Below are 16,409 nucleotides of genomic sequence, written 5' to 3' on the forward strand. Positions count from 1 at the left end.
TGTCACAAACCACATAACAATTCAATGCACTATGGTAGTCTGGGTTAGATCTCGCAACATAAGAGGACACTGGTGAAGATAACTGATGAAATTAATATAAAATCTGTATTTTGTCTGTTACTATTTGTGTGTAAATATCAGCTTCTTCGTTTTTTTTAATATAATTTTATTCTAATTAAGGTGTTTTTCTTGGGGCGCTACAATTTCCTAAGTTAGGTATTGAGTACTTTTGTTTTTGGACAATGTTACCTCCTCTCCTTCCTGCCCACAAGTAGCTTAGTTTGTTTCCCACATAATGTAAACTAAATACCAGCACTGCATTGTTCACCTTTCCTCCCTCCATTTCTATGTTTCTTAGTAGTTTTTTTTTAAAGCAGATTTAGATTTATAGTAAAAATTGAGCCAAAAACAATTTCTGACTGTCCACATACAACCCTGTCTATAAGTGGTCCATTTGTTATAGTCAATGAAACTTCACTGATAAATCATTGTCATTTCCCCACTAAAGGACTTTAATCCCTCTCAATCTCAGAAGGGCTTTGTTTAGTACCTGCTTCTTGGTGGTAGTCAACTATGCAATGCCTTTCTTCATCTTCCATTTTGGAAGGGAGAGGAGACAGGCACTGGGAGGAGCTACTGAGTGGTCCGCTGAGAAATGGCTTGACTTTTTACATTTATAGCAGGTGGGCTTTCTCAGCTTGCTACCTTTCTTCCTCAAAGATGGCTTCCCTAATCATGGCTGCCATAATGCTTGCCTGCCTTTCTTCCTTATCTTTTCCCCTTTTCTCCTTTTCCAAATCTCCATTGTTATACATAATGTATCCAAGAACGAAGAACTGAGTTTTAGTCATCTGTTGGGCCCAGTTGAAGCTTCTGAATGAAGTGTCTTTTTTTTTTTTTTTTGTCAGTCCTGGTGCTTGAACTCCAATTCAGGGCCTTGGCACTGTCCTTGGACACATTTTGCTCAAGGCTAATGCTCTGCAACTTGAGCCACAGAGCCAGTACTGGCTTTTTCTGAGCATGGGGTACCGAGGAATCGAACCCAGGGCTTCATGCATGTAAGGCGATCACTCTACCGCTCTAGGCTATGCTCCCAGTTCCTGAAGTGTCTTGTTTTGTTTTTTTGTTTTTTTGAATTGTATTTTATTGTTGGGTAATGTACAGTTACATTTTTCTTTTCTTTTTTTTTTTTGTCAGTGCTGAGACTGAGCACTGTCCTTGGGCATTCTCAAGGCTAGAGCTCTACCACTTAAGCTTCAGCACCACTTCTGGCTTTTTTCCTATGTATGTGGTACCGAGGAATCGAATCCGGGTCTTCGTGCATGCTAGGCAAGCACTCTACCACTAGGCCAAACTCCCAGCCCCAAAGTTACATTTTTCAAGTAGTGGGCGCATTACCTCTCGAACCTTGATACCCCTTCTTATATTTTTGTCCCCCTTTCTTCCCCCTGAAGTGTCTTTCTAATGCCTGAGGCTTGTTGAAAGATAAAATGTAATCTTAGGAGCACTGGCTCCTTCCATGGACATAGAGTTGATGTTGGTGTATTTTCTGAAGGCTTTTCCAATCTTTTATAAAAGTACATGAAATTTTTCTGTTCCTTGAGTTATATCCCTTTTATAATTGATAGCCTTTGTCATGCTTGCTTTCATACCTCTTAAGAGAACCTCTACCAAGTTTTATATCATTATCATTCCCTGATAGAATATTATAGACCAGTGAGGTTCATGTTTAGGATCATGTCTGAACCTATCCTATGATTATTGCTTTATTTGCCACTTTCCCCATGGCTGTGAGAATTTCCTATTTTTCTGTAAAATTTAGCAGTTTGCCAAGACAAATTAGATGTATTTCCAGGACCAATCAAGGATTAATGTGAGGATTTGTTATCCAAACACAAATCTCTGAATATTTGGTCCTTGTACTATTGGATGTCAGCCACTGAAAAAGAGGCCTATGCTCTGACTGGACACTGGCTCTATCACTACTCAGAATGACAATAAGGCTTCCAGTGTCCATAGAGAATATAGGAGGGATTGTTGGAAGTCTCTCATATGGGGAAAGCCATGAGTTCCTTTGACAGAGAGGTAACCCTCCATGAATGGAGTCATCTAGAGACATCTTGGTAAATTTTCCTCTTAACCTAAATGTCTTCTTACAAATTGAAAGGTCCTCATTCAATGCCATGAATTCCTGTATATAAGGCACTGCAGGCCACTTCCTCTTTTGCTGACAAAGCAATCTAATTGCAAAACGATATTAAAATTAAGATTTCTCATGGGAATTTCACGCCTGTGATCCTAGCTACTCAGGAGGCTGAAATCTGAGGATCACAGTTCAAAACCAGGACGGGCACTGAAGTCTCAAATAAACCACTAGAAAACCGGGAGTGGTTATGAGGTTCAAGGGGTAGGGCGGTAGCCTTGAGCTGAAGAGCTCAGGGACAGCACCCAGGCCCAGAGTTCAAGCCCACAACTGACAAAAAAAAAAAAAAAAAAAAAAAGATTAAGATTTCCATTTTGAGACTATTTTTTCTTGGTACCTCAGCTGAAATTGGGGGCAGGCTACATTATAGTAAAAAATGAGTTTCTTCTTTTTTCAGTTTATTGGGATCAAAGTGGTCCCAGTGATTTAAGATGATGCTAAGTACAGATTCTTGCAGGAATAGAACTGGATTCCCCCATGTTATCTAAGGGAAGGAAATGTAAGGCAAAGAATAAGAGTGATAGGGGAAGAAGAGGAGGTCTAGTACGGGGACGATATATGTACATATATAAATTAGTTTTATATATGCACATGTAATTTACACACATTAATAGGTAATATATATACATATATGTATATATCATATATGTATATGCTATCACTTTTTATATGCACATATATATGTATGTAAACATACATGTTTGAGGTGCTTTACATAGTTTTCATTCAATTCTTTAAATAATTGTATTTAAAAGATAACTGTTATCTTCATCTGACAAGGGAGAAAATTGATATAAAGTACTTAAAATCTTCAATACATTACCTAGCATATAGTGAGCAATAAATATATTCTGGCAATAATTAACTTAGCACTGGACTGAACTACACTAGGAATATGCAGCTTCAGCATTTCCTGGAATATAATAGGTGCTTTTGAACATAAAAGTATGAAATGAATAAATAAATTAGTCACATGACTGGTGAACAAATCATATTAACTATTCTCTAGCTATACTTGCATAGAGTTTAATTGTTGATTACTCTTATTCACTTACACAGTACCTCTGCAAAAATGATTTAAATGTTCTATATGGAAAATAGCTCTGACAAGAATTTCAATTATTAGTAAAGAGATTGAAGAAATTAATAAAGTTATGGACCTTTGCCAGAAAATAGGTTCTTTGGCTAAGTTAAGGATGAGATGCAAATTGATCAGTGGCTTATATTTATTATGGAAATGACAACATCAATAAAGAAATACCAGAAAATACAATTGGGGAAACGATTAGACTGAAGGGTTCTATTAACTTAAAGTCATCAACTGAATAAAAATAGTGGATATTGAAAGGTTAGTCATCTTTTCAATGTAAAGATATTACTATTGTGAAATAGTAATCCCTCTATACAACACCTTAGTAACAGCAATAAACATATTTTAAAAATGATTTTAAAAAAAATTTAGAGGTTAGGGATTTAGTTCAGTGGAAGAGCGCTTGCTTGGCAAGGGCAAGAGTTCAGTCCTCAGCTCTGCCAAAAGAAAAGAAAAAAAATATCTAAAACATCATGGTCAATAAAGCATAATCTAGCAAGACCCTAGAAATGTAACATTTTAATGAAGAAATAGAGGGAATTCATGTGGCTTTTAATTCACTGTAAACTCAGAGAAAGATTAGCAATATTGAAATGCAAAACAAAACAGTTTGAGCCAGTAAAGTTTTTTTAATCGCATCTCCAAAATAGCAACAAAAATCTGAGCTGTACATGTATAGTTCAAGTTGAAGAATGCCGGAGTAATCAAATGTAAAGCCCTGAATTCAACTCCAGTACCACCAAAAGGCAAACCAACAAAAAAATCTTTAAAAATATGAAAACTTGACTTATGTCCTTATCCACTTCAGTTTACAAAAGCTTTTTGTTTTGTTTTTGTGGTCTCAGAGATTGTTTTAGAGGTCCTTAGAGAGCCTCATGCTTGCCAGCAGGTACTCTATCACTGGAGCCATGCCTCCATCCTTCTGCTGTTTTTGTTTGTTTGTTTTTGTTTTGTCACGAGGCTTGAACTCAGGGCCTGGGTACAAGCTCTGAGCTTTTTTTTGCTGAAGCCTAGCACTGTATCACTTTGAGCCATAGCTTAGCACTCTACCACTTTGAGCAACAGCACCATGTTCTGATTTTCTGGTAGTTAATTGGAGATAAAGATTCTCACAGACTTTCTTGTCCAGGCTGACTTCAAACCAAAATCCTCAGATCTCAGGCTCTGAGTATCTAGGATTACATAGCTGAACCATAATGCCCAGTTGTTTTAGTTTTCTTTTCATATTTTTCAGAGTGGTTCTTATTTCTTACCGTAGCCTCCTTATTAAAGGAGATAGGATCTTGCTTTCCCCCCACCCCCAGACTGGCCTCAAGCCATGATCCTTCCAATCTCTGCTTTCCAAGTAGCTGAGATTACAGGACTGAGACACCATGCCCAGCACCAGTTTTAATTTCTACTTTTATTTTTTACAGTGCTGAGGATCAAACTCAGAGCCTTGCACATGATAGGTAAGTGCTTTACCATTGATATCCATTCTCAGACCAAAATTTCATGATTATGTCTTTAATAGCAATCACAAATTTGTATCAAATATTTACTGTAGTCTAGAGCCTATATTAAATAATTCACATAATTTTGTTATCCCCATAACAAAACTCTTGTTTTCCTCCCCTTTTGGTCCTGGGACTTGAACTTAGGGTCTGGGCACCATCCCTGATGTTCACTTGCTCAAACTAGTGTTTTACCACTTGGAACCACAGGGCCACTTACAGTTTTTGAGTGGTTAATTGGAGATAAGAGTCTCATGGGGAGTTTTCTGCCCTGGTTGGCTTCACATCGTAATCCTCAGGTCTCAGCCTCCTGAGTAGGTATGATTATAGGCATGAGCCACTGGCACCCAGATTTCATAACAATATTCTGAGCCAGTATAATTATTCTTATGTTTTAGTCAAGGAAATATGAAAAGAGAAGAAATTTGCTAAGGCTGCAAGGCAAATAAATTGTGGGCCCAGGATTAGAAACCAAGTAATCAGGTTGCAATACCTTTCAACTCAACAGTGTCAGTTATTACACTTAAGTAAGCAGCAACTGTCTTTATGGTAATATGTGTAATCATCCTATAATGGAAAAAAATATCTTTTATTATTTCTTTTTGGTAGTGCTCAAGATCAAACTCAGGGCCTTGCACATGACAGGCAAGGGGTCGACCAACTATAACTCCAGTCTCTTATTACTTTTATTCTTTAAAAAGTTGGGAAATTGAAAGTCTTTGGATCTTTCTTTGATAAGTACAGCCAATGGGTTTTTGACATTTTAAACACTCATACTTGTCCTTGAGGTATTTATGGGGCTCACTCTACTAAATGATTACATGGCCTCACCATTCTTTAAAATTTTTGTGTTTTCAGGAATTGGTGTCTCACACCTGTAATCCTAGCTGCTCAAGAGGCTATAATTTTAGGATTGTAGTTTGAAGCTAGTCTGGACTAGACTGTAATCTCCAGTTAGCATCAAAGAAAAAGGAGGAAGGAAGGAAGGAAGGAAGGAAGGAAGGAAGGAAGGAAGGAAGGAAGGAAGGAAGAAGGAAAGGAAGAAAGCAAGAGAGGAAGGAAGGAAGACAAGCCAGAAGTGGAGCTGTGGCTCAAGTGGTAGTGTGTTAGTCTTGAGCTAAAATACTCAGAGATATTACCTAGGCCATGAGTTCAAGCCCTAAGGCTGGCACACCCTTCCCCCCACCTCCTCACACAAATACTGTTTTAATCCTTATAGTGGTCTTTTATGGAAGACTATTACCTTTCCTCCTAAAATTATTTTCTTTAAAACATGATTAACAGTGGTTATTCTTTTCCTTCTCTTCATTCTATAGAGTTTTATATGTTTTTGCATAATATCATATACACTTGTCAGTTGAGATCTTTCAAAACCAGTAAAAATGTGTGAAGAAATAGTTTCCTATCAGTTTATGTGAGCTTCTGGTAGAAACAGTGAGAAACAGCATTTACATGTTGTTGATAGAATATTTTTATGCAAAAATAATTACAGTAGACCATTTCAAAAACTTTATCATTCATTTTCTGCTCTGTAGGAAAAGAGGTTTGTACTCCAGTCATCATCAGCATTTTTGTCAATAATCAACATTTATTGGATTTCTGCAGTTTATATGGCACTGTTGTTTATGAAGAATCATAAATTTCACAATCTCATTTGATTTAACTACTAAAACTTTAAAATTTATTACATGTGTGAGAATTATAATCATACAAGATTGTTGGAAGATAAAATATAATAAAATGTAATAGATCATAAAAATAGATCAGAAAATGTAATTGGAAAAATAGAAAATAAGCAAAAATCATTTATCACAACCAACTAACCTCTACTAAATATTGTTACAGTGTTGGACTTTGTGATTAATGCTTAAGAGAGTGTAAGGTCAAAGTGCTTTCTGATTTCCTATATAACTGAGTAAAGAAGATTAAAAGTGATGGAGTTTGTCAGAACTGAAGATCTCAGAGTATGCTGAAATTTAGTGCAAAAAGTATTTATTGAGTTAGAATCTGGTGGCTCCCACTTGATCCTAACTACTCAGGAGGGATAAATTTGAGGATCAAGATTTGGAACTAGCCCAGCCAAGAAAGTCTGAAAGACTTATCTTTAACCACCATAAAAAGTGTAAGTAGAGATGTAGCTCAGGTGGGTGCAGCACAAGCCTGGAGCAATAAAGCTAAGGGACTGTGCCCAGTATTGGCACACATGCACAAAAAAAGATTCTTATTGAGAGTCTTCCAACAAAGACATATTGCCCAGATTGTATGAGATAAATGACTAGAAAGTTCTGTGCTTTCAGGGAACTCACACTCTATTTAGACAAGTTCTAGTCAATGTGTATATTGGTAAAGGCACAACAGAGTTCACAAACAGATGAACAGAACCTAGGCTAGAATTTAGTTTCCAATTACCCTTAGCAAGCTGCCCATATGTATTGCACAATATTCGTGGTTATACGTGGCAGCCTTATCCCAAACTGAAACATCACTATAAAGGCAAAATATATTTGTAAATGTGAACATAAAGTCTTGAGGGTAGTGGAACAAGTTCTGGCTGGACATAACCATTGAGTTAAAAGGTGATTTTTAGAACATTTATAGGGAGGACTTGCCTAACACAATGGACCTAAGAAGTTAGGTACTTTTGTTTATTACTAGATTGGCACAAAAATAATTAGTTTCTTCATTTTTTTTTAATCTGTGTGGCAGTCCTGGAACTAGAACTCAGGGTCTAGATGGTATCTCTAAGCAGTTTTTTTCCCCTCAAAGCTCTATCACCTGAGCCATAGTTCTGATTTCTGGCATTCATTCATTCATTCATTCATTCATTCATTCATTTACTGGTGGTCAATTGGAGATAAGAATCTCATCAACTTCCTGTCTAGTGTGGCTTTGAACCAAAAATCCTCAGATTTCAGTCTCTTGGATAGCTAGGATTACAGGTCTGAGCAACTGGTGCCCAGTTGTTTCTTTACTTAAGAAAAGTATTTTGTTATAGATTGGGAAATTTCAGTATTATTTAAGTAATAAGTGACAATTTCATCTTAAAACTATTTCCTACATATAATCTTTTTTTTCCAGAAAGAAATGGTATTGTTTATTACCATTTAGAGTGGAAACTTTTTAGCCCACATAGAAAGTTGGTTAGTTATCTCCTCATCCACCCATAGTGGTTTCCGAAACTTAGTTTTACCTGTGCTTATTTAGAAAAGCACTATTATAAGTTGGTTTGTGCCTGGGACCAGTGGCTCAAGCTTGGAATCTTGTAACTTAGGAGGCTAAGATCTAGTATGAAGCCATACTTTGCAGAGAAGTCCAACAGACCCATATCCTCAATTAACCAGCAAAAAAACAGTAAATGGAGATGTGGTTTAAGTAGTACAGCGCCAGCCTTCAGCAAAAAAGCTGAGAGCACAAGGCTCTGAGTTCAAACCCCAGTACCAGAACCCTCTCAAAAAAGTACCTTAATTAATTAATTAATTAATTTTGCCAGGGGGTTGAACGCAGGGCCTGGGCACTTTCCTTGAGCTTCTTTTGCTCTAAGCTAGCACTCTACCACTTGAGCCACACCCCCACTTTGGGATTTTTCTGTTTATGTGGTACTGAAGAATCTAATCCAGGGATTCATGCCTACTAGACAGGTACTCTGCCACTAAGCCACATTTCAAGCTCTTTAGTTTACTTTTAAACTCAGTCATCCATGTCATAATACTGTTGGCCAAAATTCCCGGTCTTGATCACTTAGGACAAAGTTTATCAATAAGAATGGTAAATGCAGCGTACTGGTGAATCATACCTGAAATCCTAGCTACTCAGAACACTGAGATCTGAGAATTAAGTTTCAAAGCCAGCCTGGGGAAGAAAAATCCATGAGACTCTTATCTCCAGTTAATCATCTGAGCTGTGGCTCAAAGTAGTAGAGCACCAGTCTTGAGCAAAAAAGCTCAAAGACAATGCCCAGGTGCTGAGTTCAAGCGGCACAACTGAGAAAAAGAGAATGCTAAATGTAAATCCATATCTTACTATGTTGATTGCTTCCCTAACTCTGTGAGTGAGTATTGCACTGGTCTGATTTGCCAGCACTACTGTGACTTTTAACCCTGAAAGATATCTGGCTGAGATATTGAACAGTAAAAAGAGAAACATTCATGCTGCCATATTCGTGTTTCCTTCTATTTTTAAAAGTCATATTCTGGGGGAGTGTGCTGAATGAGGATAGACCATCTAACTGAAACTGTTGCTCTGCCATTGAGCAACTTACAGTTTTCCTATGGTTCAACTGGAAATAAAATTGTGGTATTTGTGAAAATTAGCTGAGTTAATAAAGAGAAAGCACTTTGGACTGTGCCTGGCATATTGTAAGTTCTATGTAAGTATTTGATATTATTGGCACTATTCAAACCTGTTTCTTCCATAAGAATCTTTTAAGGTCACTATCTTATTTGTGAGGGCAAGTTAGTTAAAACCAGCTAATGCATTCTGTAAATCTACTTTACTGATCCTTCAGTGACTCTTCTTGCCATGGAAGCAGCACCCTTTCCACCTTCCCTTCAAGGAACCCCGATATATATATATATATATATATATATATATATATATGCGCCAAGGTCATAAATATTAAATTGTGAATTTTCTTCTTTTCTTGATAAAATGTAAATATATGTGTATAGACATGCATACACATATACATGTATGCATTTCTATGTGTAAATGTACATTTTGTGTGCCTGATGTCTACAATCTGCCTGAAATAAAAATGATTATTTATTTGTTAAACAAATTAATAAGTAGCATGAGTACACTTGCTTACTGTTTCTCCCTCTCTTTCTGTTCCACCCACCTTAACCTCTCCTAGAAGAAAAAAAGAGAATTAATGAGTAATTAAATAAATAATGTAAGTGAATGTTAGGTGGAAGATTAACATTTTCTTTTTGAATCACAGTACAGCAACCACAAATATTAGTGTAGTTCAAATTCTACAATGAAAACCCAGGATCTGGAAGAGGCAAGGTAATCAGCTCATAGTACTTCAGAAAACCAGGTCTCGAACTAGAGCTCACCTCCTATTTCCTAATTCCTAGTCCAGCACTGTCATCATGATTCAATGGCACCTCCCCAGAAATACCAGATGGCCACAACCCATTTTCACTAGTCAGATGTACTCAAGAGCCAGAAATGAGTCTGACTCCAGAAGGCTGCAGGAAATGAAGACTGTTAGAGATTTTTCCATCTAACTTCTATGTTCTGTGTTTGGCTTTACTTGAAACCAGTGATTTCACTTGCTGAGTGCCTCTTCTCTGAGGAATGAGGAGGAATAAAGCAGTATATATCCGGAGGTATAAATTAGGCATTATAACACAACTATGTGCGCTAACTACCTTATTACTTGCCAAACAAACAACCAGACTGTGTGGCCCACCATTCTACAGGAATGTGACCTATCATGGCCCTTAAGGATATGCTTATAACCATAGATTCACAAATATAATATGAATATATATTCATATTTTATGTAAATATATGTCACACGGATATATACTCTACAATCTCTTGTTTATGGACATATGTGTGCTATCTCCAATAACCCAGAAGTTTAGATTTAGATTTCAAACATAAAAAAATATGACCTTGCCTAGCCCATTTAGTTTCTGCATTAATTCCATTGTATAGAAGAATATTTCTCTACTATCCTTGCTAAATAGGAAATTCACTGCATCTCACTGAGTTGTTTTTCTTTATTATTTTTTTTTACTTAAATTTATGTGGTAGTTTGAATTTCCAGGCCTTGGTTGTTGGCAACCTGAACCATTAAGTAATCTTATAACTGCCCACTCTACTCACTTTCCTCTATTTCCACTACCACAGGCTAAGCTGATCCTCATCAACTCTCATTAAGACCAGTGATGGGCTAAGAATGTGGCTTAGTAATAAACTGCTAACCTAGCATGCATAAGCCCTGTTCCACGTACACAGAAAAAGCCAGAAGTGGTGGTGTGGCTCAAGTGGTAGGGTGCTAGCCTTGGGCAAAAAGATCCTTAGGGACAGTGCCCAGGCCCTGAGTTCAAGCCCCAGGACTGAAAAAAAAATTTTGTTTTGTTTTGTGTAGTCCAGCCTAACCTTGAAAAAGCAATCTTCCTGCCTCAGCCTCCTATGTATTGAGATTATAAATATGCAGCATTTTCTACTCAATCAGCTAAATCACTGAGTTTCAAGAAAGCCTTTCTCCTACTGTAGATGAAGTCTTGGACTTCTTTACCAATTATTTTGTATATTTTTTATTGTAATTAATAGAAGGGTTACATGATATTTGCCAGATAGATGGTGCATTAATTCCCATACATGGATACCCTTTCACATGTCTTGGTCCCCATTTCCCTCCCCCCCACCCCCACTCCTCATCTTGTTTTCCCCCTTCCCTATCCAATTTCAAATAACCAAATACAAATATATCCGATATATCAGGTAACAAAGTGAGATACTGTAACAATAAGAGATAACCAAGGGACAGCAAAAGAGATGAGAGATAACATAGTACCTTAAGAACAACAATCATTCATTATATGGCTTATGTTTCTATATCCTAGAGATCCTTTCATTTGGCGTCCTACTATATGGCCTTTTGCATCAAGGTTTTGCTCTATTGCAAATCTCTGCTAGGAGAGCCCAAGATTTCTACTGATTATGACAAATGAGGGAAATCATTGAGCCTATGTTCCTCTGAGTCTGGCTTACTTCACTTAATATGATCTTTTCTAAGTCTTTCCATTTCCTAACAAATGAGGCAATGTCATTCTTTCTGACAGCAGCATAGAATTCCATTGTGAACAAATACCACATCTTGTTGATCCACTCATCAACTGAGGGACATCTGGGTTGGTTCCATATCTTTGCTATGGCAAATAGTGCTGCAATGAACATTGTTGTGCTGGTGAATTTAGTATGTCTTTGTTTCTGGATGATTGGGTAAATGCCAAGTAGTGGAATTGCTGGGTCATAGGGGAGCTCTATGTTTAGTCTTTTGAGGAACTGCCATACTGCTTTCCATAGTGGTTGAACGAGTTTGCACTCCCACCAACAGTGTAGTAGTGATCCCTCCTGGCCACATCCCCTCCAGCATCTGTTGTTATTAGTTTTCTTGATCCTGGCCATTCTAACTGGAGTGAAGTGGAATCTTAGAGTTGTTTGGATTTGCATTTCTTTTATGACCAGGGATGTTGAGAATTTCTTCATGTGTCTATAGGCCATTCTTATTTCTTCTTCCGAGAAGACTCTCTGTAAGTCTTTGGCCCATCTTTTAATGGGATGGTTGTTACTTTGGAGATTAGTTTTGGAGTGATTCAATTTTTTGAGCTGTTGATATATTTTAGATATGAGACCTTTGTCCATTATGTGGTTGGTGAAGATCTTCTCCCACTCTGTAGGCTTCCTGATTAGTTTACTAGCTATGTCATTTGCCATACAAAAGCTCTGCAGTTTAATGCAGTCCCACTTTACCAATGTTATTCTTTCTTATCAATCTGTCTCTACCTTTGTTATCTACCTGTTTTCCTTTAAGTACTTAGTACAACTCTAATCAGATATCAGATACTTTTTTTTTTTTGTGGGTCAAGGGGCTTGAACTCTGGGCCTGGCGCTGTCCCTGAGCTCTTCAGTTCAAGGATACCACCCTACCCCTGAGCCACAGCACCACTTCCCATTTTCTAGAGATTAGTTGGAGATAAGAGTGTCATATTCTTTAGTGCCCATGTTGGCTTTGAACCTTGATCCTCAGATCTCAGCCTCAGATCTCCTAGCCTGAGTGGTTAGGATTATAGGCATGAGCCACTGTGCCCGGCTAATCAGATACTTCTGTTATTAGTTATACAGTGCTTATATCCCAATTGAATAGAAATGCCTTCCTTATCACTGATTTAGCATCAGCAGGAACAAATTCTGGATAAATTATTTTAAATCAGGGAATTTGGGTGAACAAATGAAGAAGTGGTACTCACTAGACACTATGTTGAAAATAACCTATACAACTTATCCATGAGGATGGGAGGGAAAAACTGGGAAAGAGTGAAGAAATGATGGGCCTGGAGTTTGGCCTAGTGGTAGAGTGCTTGCCTAGCATGCACGAAGACCCAGGTTCAATTCCTTGGTACCACACACATAGAAAAAAGCCAGAAGTGTTGCTGAGGCTCAAGTGGTAGAGCTCTAGCCTTGAGAAAGTCCAAGGACAATGCTCAAGCCCTGAGCTCAAACCCAGGACTGGCAAAAAAAAAAAAAAAAAGAAAAAAAAAAGAGTGAAGAAAGGGGTGACATTGTCCTAAAAGAAAAGTACTCATTATTGGACATATGTAACTATAACCCCTCTGTATATCACCTTTATAATAACAATAAAAAAATCAAAAGGTTTGTGTTACAAAAGGAAAAATTGAACTATGAAGGAGAATAATTGAACATACAAATGGACATAGTATAAACTTATGCTGAGAAACAGGGCTAATTATTACAAATGAGGGAAACCATGGAGCCTATGATTCTTTGGGTCTGGTTTACTTCATCTAATATGATTTTTCTCCAAATTTTTCTATTTCCTTACAAATGGGGCAATGTCATTGTTTTTGATGGAAACAGAATTCCATTTTATATATATATATATATATGTATATATATCACAGTTTCTTGATTCATCCATCTATTGAGCCTATTAGTTATGGTAAATAATGCTGCAATGATCAGCATTGTGCTGATAGCTTTAGTGTAGCCTTGTTTATGATCATTTGGGTAAATGCCCAGGAGTGGGATTTCTGGGTCATAAGGGAGTTCTATGTTTCGTCTTGAGGAACCTTCATACTGCTTTCCAGAGTGGTTGAACCAACTTACATTCCCACCAACAGTGTCATAGTGTCCTCTTTTGGCCGTATCCCCACCAGCATCTACTATTATTTGTTTTCTTATAATGGCAATTCTAATGAGGTGAGGTGGAATCTCAATGTGGTTTTGATTTGCATTTCTTTTATGAATAGAGGTGTCGAACATTTCTTCATCTGTCTATTGGCTATTCTTATTTCCTTTCCAGAGAAGTCTCTTTTTAATGCTTTAGCCCACTTGTTAATGGGGTGGTTGTTTCTTTGAGGATTTGTTATTGGGAATTTTAATTTTTTGAGTTCTATGTGTATTTTTGGTATGATGCCCTTGTCTGTTGTATAGCTAGTGAAGATCTATCAATCTGTGGGCTTTCTATTCAACTTGCTAGTTGTGTCCTTTGCCATGCAGAAGCTCTGCAGTTTAATGGGATTGCAGGATCACAATATCTCAATAGATGTGTACATAGGACCATATAAAATGATGCTAATTGAAGTGAACTCCAGGGTATGGAAACAGAGGATTTCTTGTTGTTGATGTTGTTTTTAATGTGCTGTATGAAGTTATTTCTTTTTTCTTTTGTTCCCCCAGCCCCTTTGGTTTATCCCTTGTAGTCACTTTTTTTATTCTGCTACCCTGTGTCTGGTTTGGGGAATAACAAAACGGTGAAAGGAAGGACAAATCATGAACCAGTATGCAACAGCAATACTAACAAGGCACTAGGTTGGAAATTAACTTCATAACTTGGGGGTGGGGGAGTCAGAGAAAGAAGAAGTGGAAGAAAAATGAGGGAAGGGGTAATGGTATTTGATAAGAAATGTCTTCATTACCTTACTTATGTAACTCTAACCCCTCGGTAAATCACTTTTTTTGTACATCACTTTTACAACAAAATTAAATTTAAAGAAGAAACAGGACTAGACAGTTCCCTAAAATAAAGACCACACATATAGACACATGCACATAGCTCAAATTCTGTATTTCTCAAAAAAAGAAAAATGAAAAGAGAAAATGTACAGCACCAATGGAAGAAATGTTTCTTTTTTTAAATTTTATTGTTGGGGCAATGTACAGAGGAGAGTTACACTAATCAGGTAGTAGGTACATTACTTCTTCTTCTTTTTTTTTGTAGGTCCTGGTTTTGAGCTCAGGGCCTAGGCACTGCCCTTGGGCTTTCTCCAGGCTAGAGCTCTACCACTTGAGCCACAGCACCACTTCCAGCCTTTTCTACGTATGTGGTACCCAGGAATTGAACCTGGGTCTTCGTGCACGTTAGGCAAGCACTCTGCCACTAGGACAAACTTCTGGCCCCATTATTTATTGAACATTGTTACCCCTTCTCATGTTTTTTTCCCCACTTTCCTTCTCCCACCCACTCCCACTCATTTTTTTCATCTTACTTTACCTTTTTGAAATAAATACATTTATATACAATATACCAAAGTCAGATACAGTAACAACATGAGATAAACCATAGGGGAAAAAAAGAGAAAAGAAATAGCTTCACATAGTACATTAAGAATATCACAAGTATAAACCTCTTGCTTCCATATCCAGGAGTTCATTTCACTTAGCCTCATCCTATTTGGTCTCTATGTACATAGCTTTGAACTATTATGATCCTCTGTTAGGAGAATCTTAAACATATGCTAATTGTTACAAATCAGGGAAATCATGGAGCCCATGTTTCTTTGGGTCTGGCTTTCTTCACTTAATATGATTTTTTTACCCCAAGTCTTCCCATTTCCTTACAAATGGGGCAATGTCATTTTTTCTGATGGCAGCATAAAATTCCATGGTGTAAATATACCACAGATTTATGATCCATTTATCTACTGAGGGGTATCTGTGTTGGTTCCATGTCTTAGCTATGGTGAATAATGCTGCAACATGATTGTGCTGGTAGATTTAAGTAGAGCCTTTTTTTCTGGATATTTAGGTAGATGCCCAGAAATGAGATTGCTGGTTCATAGGGGAGTTCTATGTTTTGTCTTTTGAGGAACTTCCATACTGCTTCCAGAGTGGTTGAACAAGTTTACAACAGTGTAGTAGCATTTCCTTCTGGCTACATCCTTGCCAGATTTCTTTCTTTTGTTTTTATTATAATATATAGAGGGGTTACAGTTATATTCACCAGATATAGGGTGCATTACTTCTCAAACATTGATAGCCCTTCTCATGTTTTTGTTCCCATTTCCCTACCCTCACTCCCACCCCTTCCCTATCCAATTTCAAATAACCAAATACGCATATTTACAATATATCAGATAACAGGATGAAATACTGTAACAATATGAGATAACCAAGGGACAGCAAAAGAGATGAGAGATAACATAGTACATTAAGGACAATAATCACTCATTATATGGCTTTTGTTTCTTTACCCTGGAGGTCCTTTCATTTAGTCTCATATTATATGGCCTTATGTACTAGGTTTTGTTCTATTGTAAATCTCTGCTAGGAAATCTCAAGGTTTCTACTGATTATGACAAATGAGGGAAACCATTGAGCCTACGTTCCTTTGAATCTGGCTTCACTTAATATGATTTTTCTAAGTCTTTCCATTTCCTTACAAATGGGGCGATGTCCTTCTTTCTGACAGCATCATAGAATTCCATTGTGTATAAATAGCACATCTTGTTGATCCGCTCATCAACTGAGGAGCATCTGGGTTGGTTCCATATCTTTGCTATGGTAAATAGTGCTGCAATGGATTTAGTGCTAGTGGATTTAGTATGTCCTTGTTTCTGGATGATTGGATAAATGCCAAGTAATG

The 16,409-nt window shown here is 37.3% G+C and overlaps 1 long non-coding RNA gene across 2 annotated transcripts in view; it reads left to right on the forward strand.

Moving 5' to 3' along the window:
* LOC150053170 (uncharacterized) overlaps window positions 1-16,409 on the forward strand; it is a 195,847-nt gene that overhangs the window by 3,999 nt on the left and 175,439 nt on the right. For both annotated transcript variants that reach the window (XR_016538077.1, XR_016538078.1), the window contains exon 2: window positions 4,709-4,744. This is a non-coding gene — a long non-coding RNA (uncharacterized LOC150053170). The remainder of the gene's footprint in view (window positions 1-4,708; window positions 4,745-16,409) is intronic.

This window comes from Megascapheus bottae, chromosome 16, assembly GCF_031878675.1.
Source record: "Megascapheus bottae isolate mThoBot1 chromosome 16, mThoBot2.hap1, whole genome shotgun sequence".
Lineage (NCBI taxonomy): Eukaryota > Metazoa > Chordata > Mammalia > Rodentia > Geomyidae > Megascapheus > Megascapheus bottae.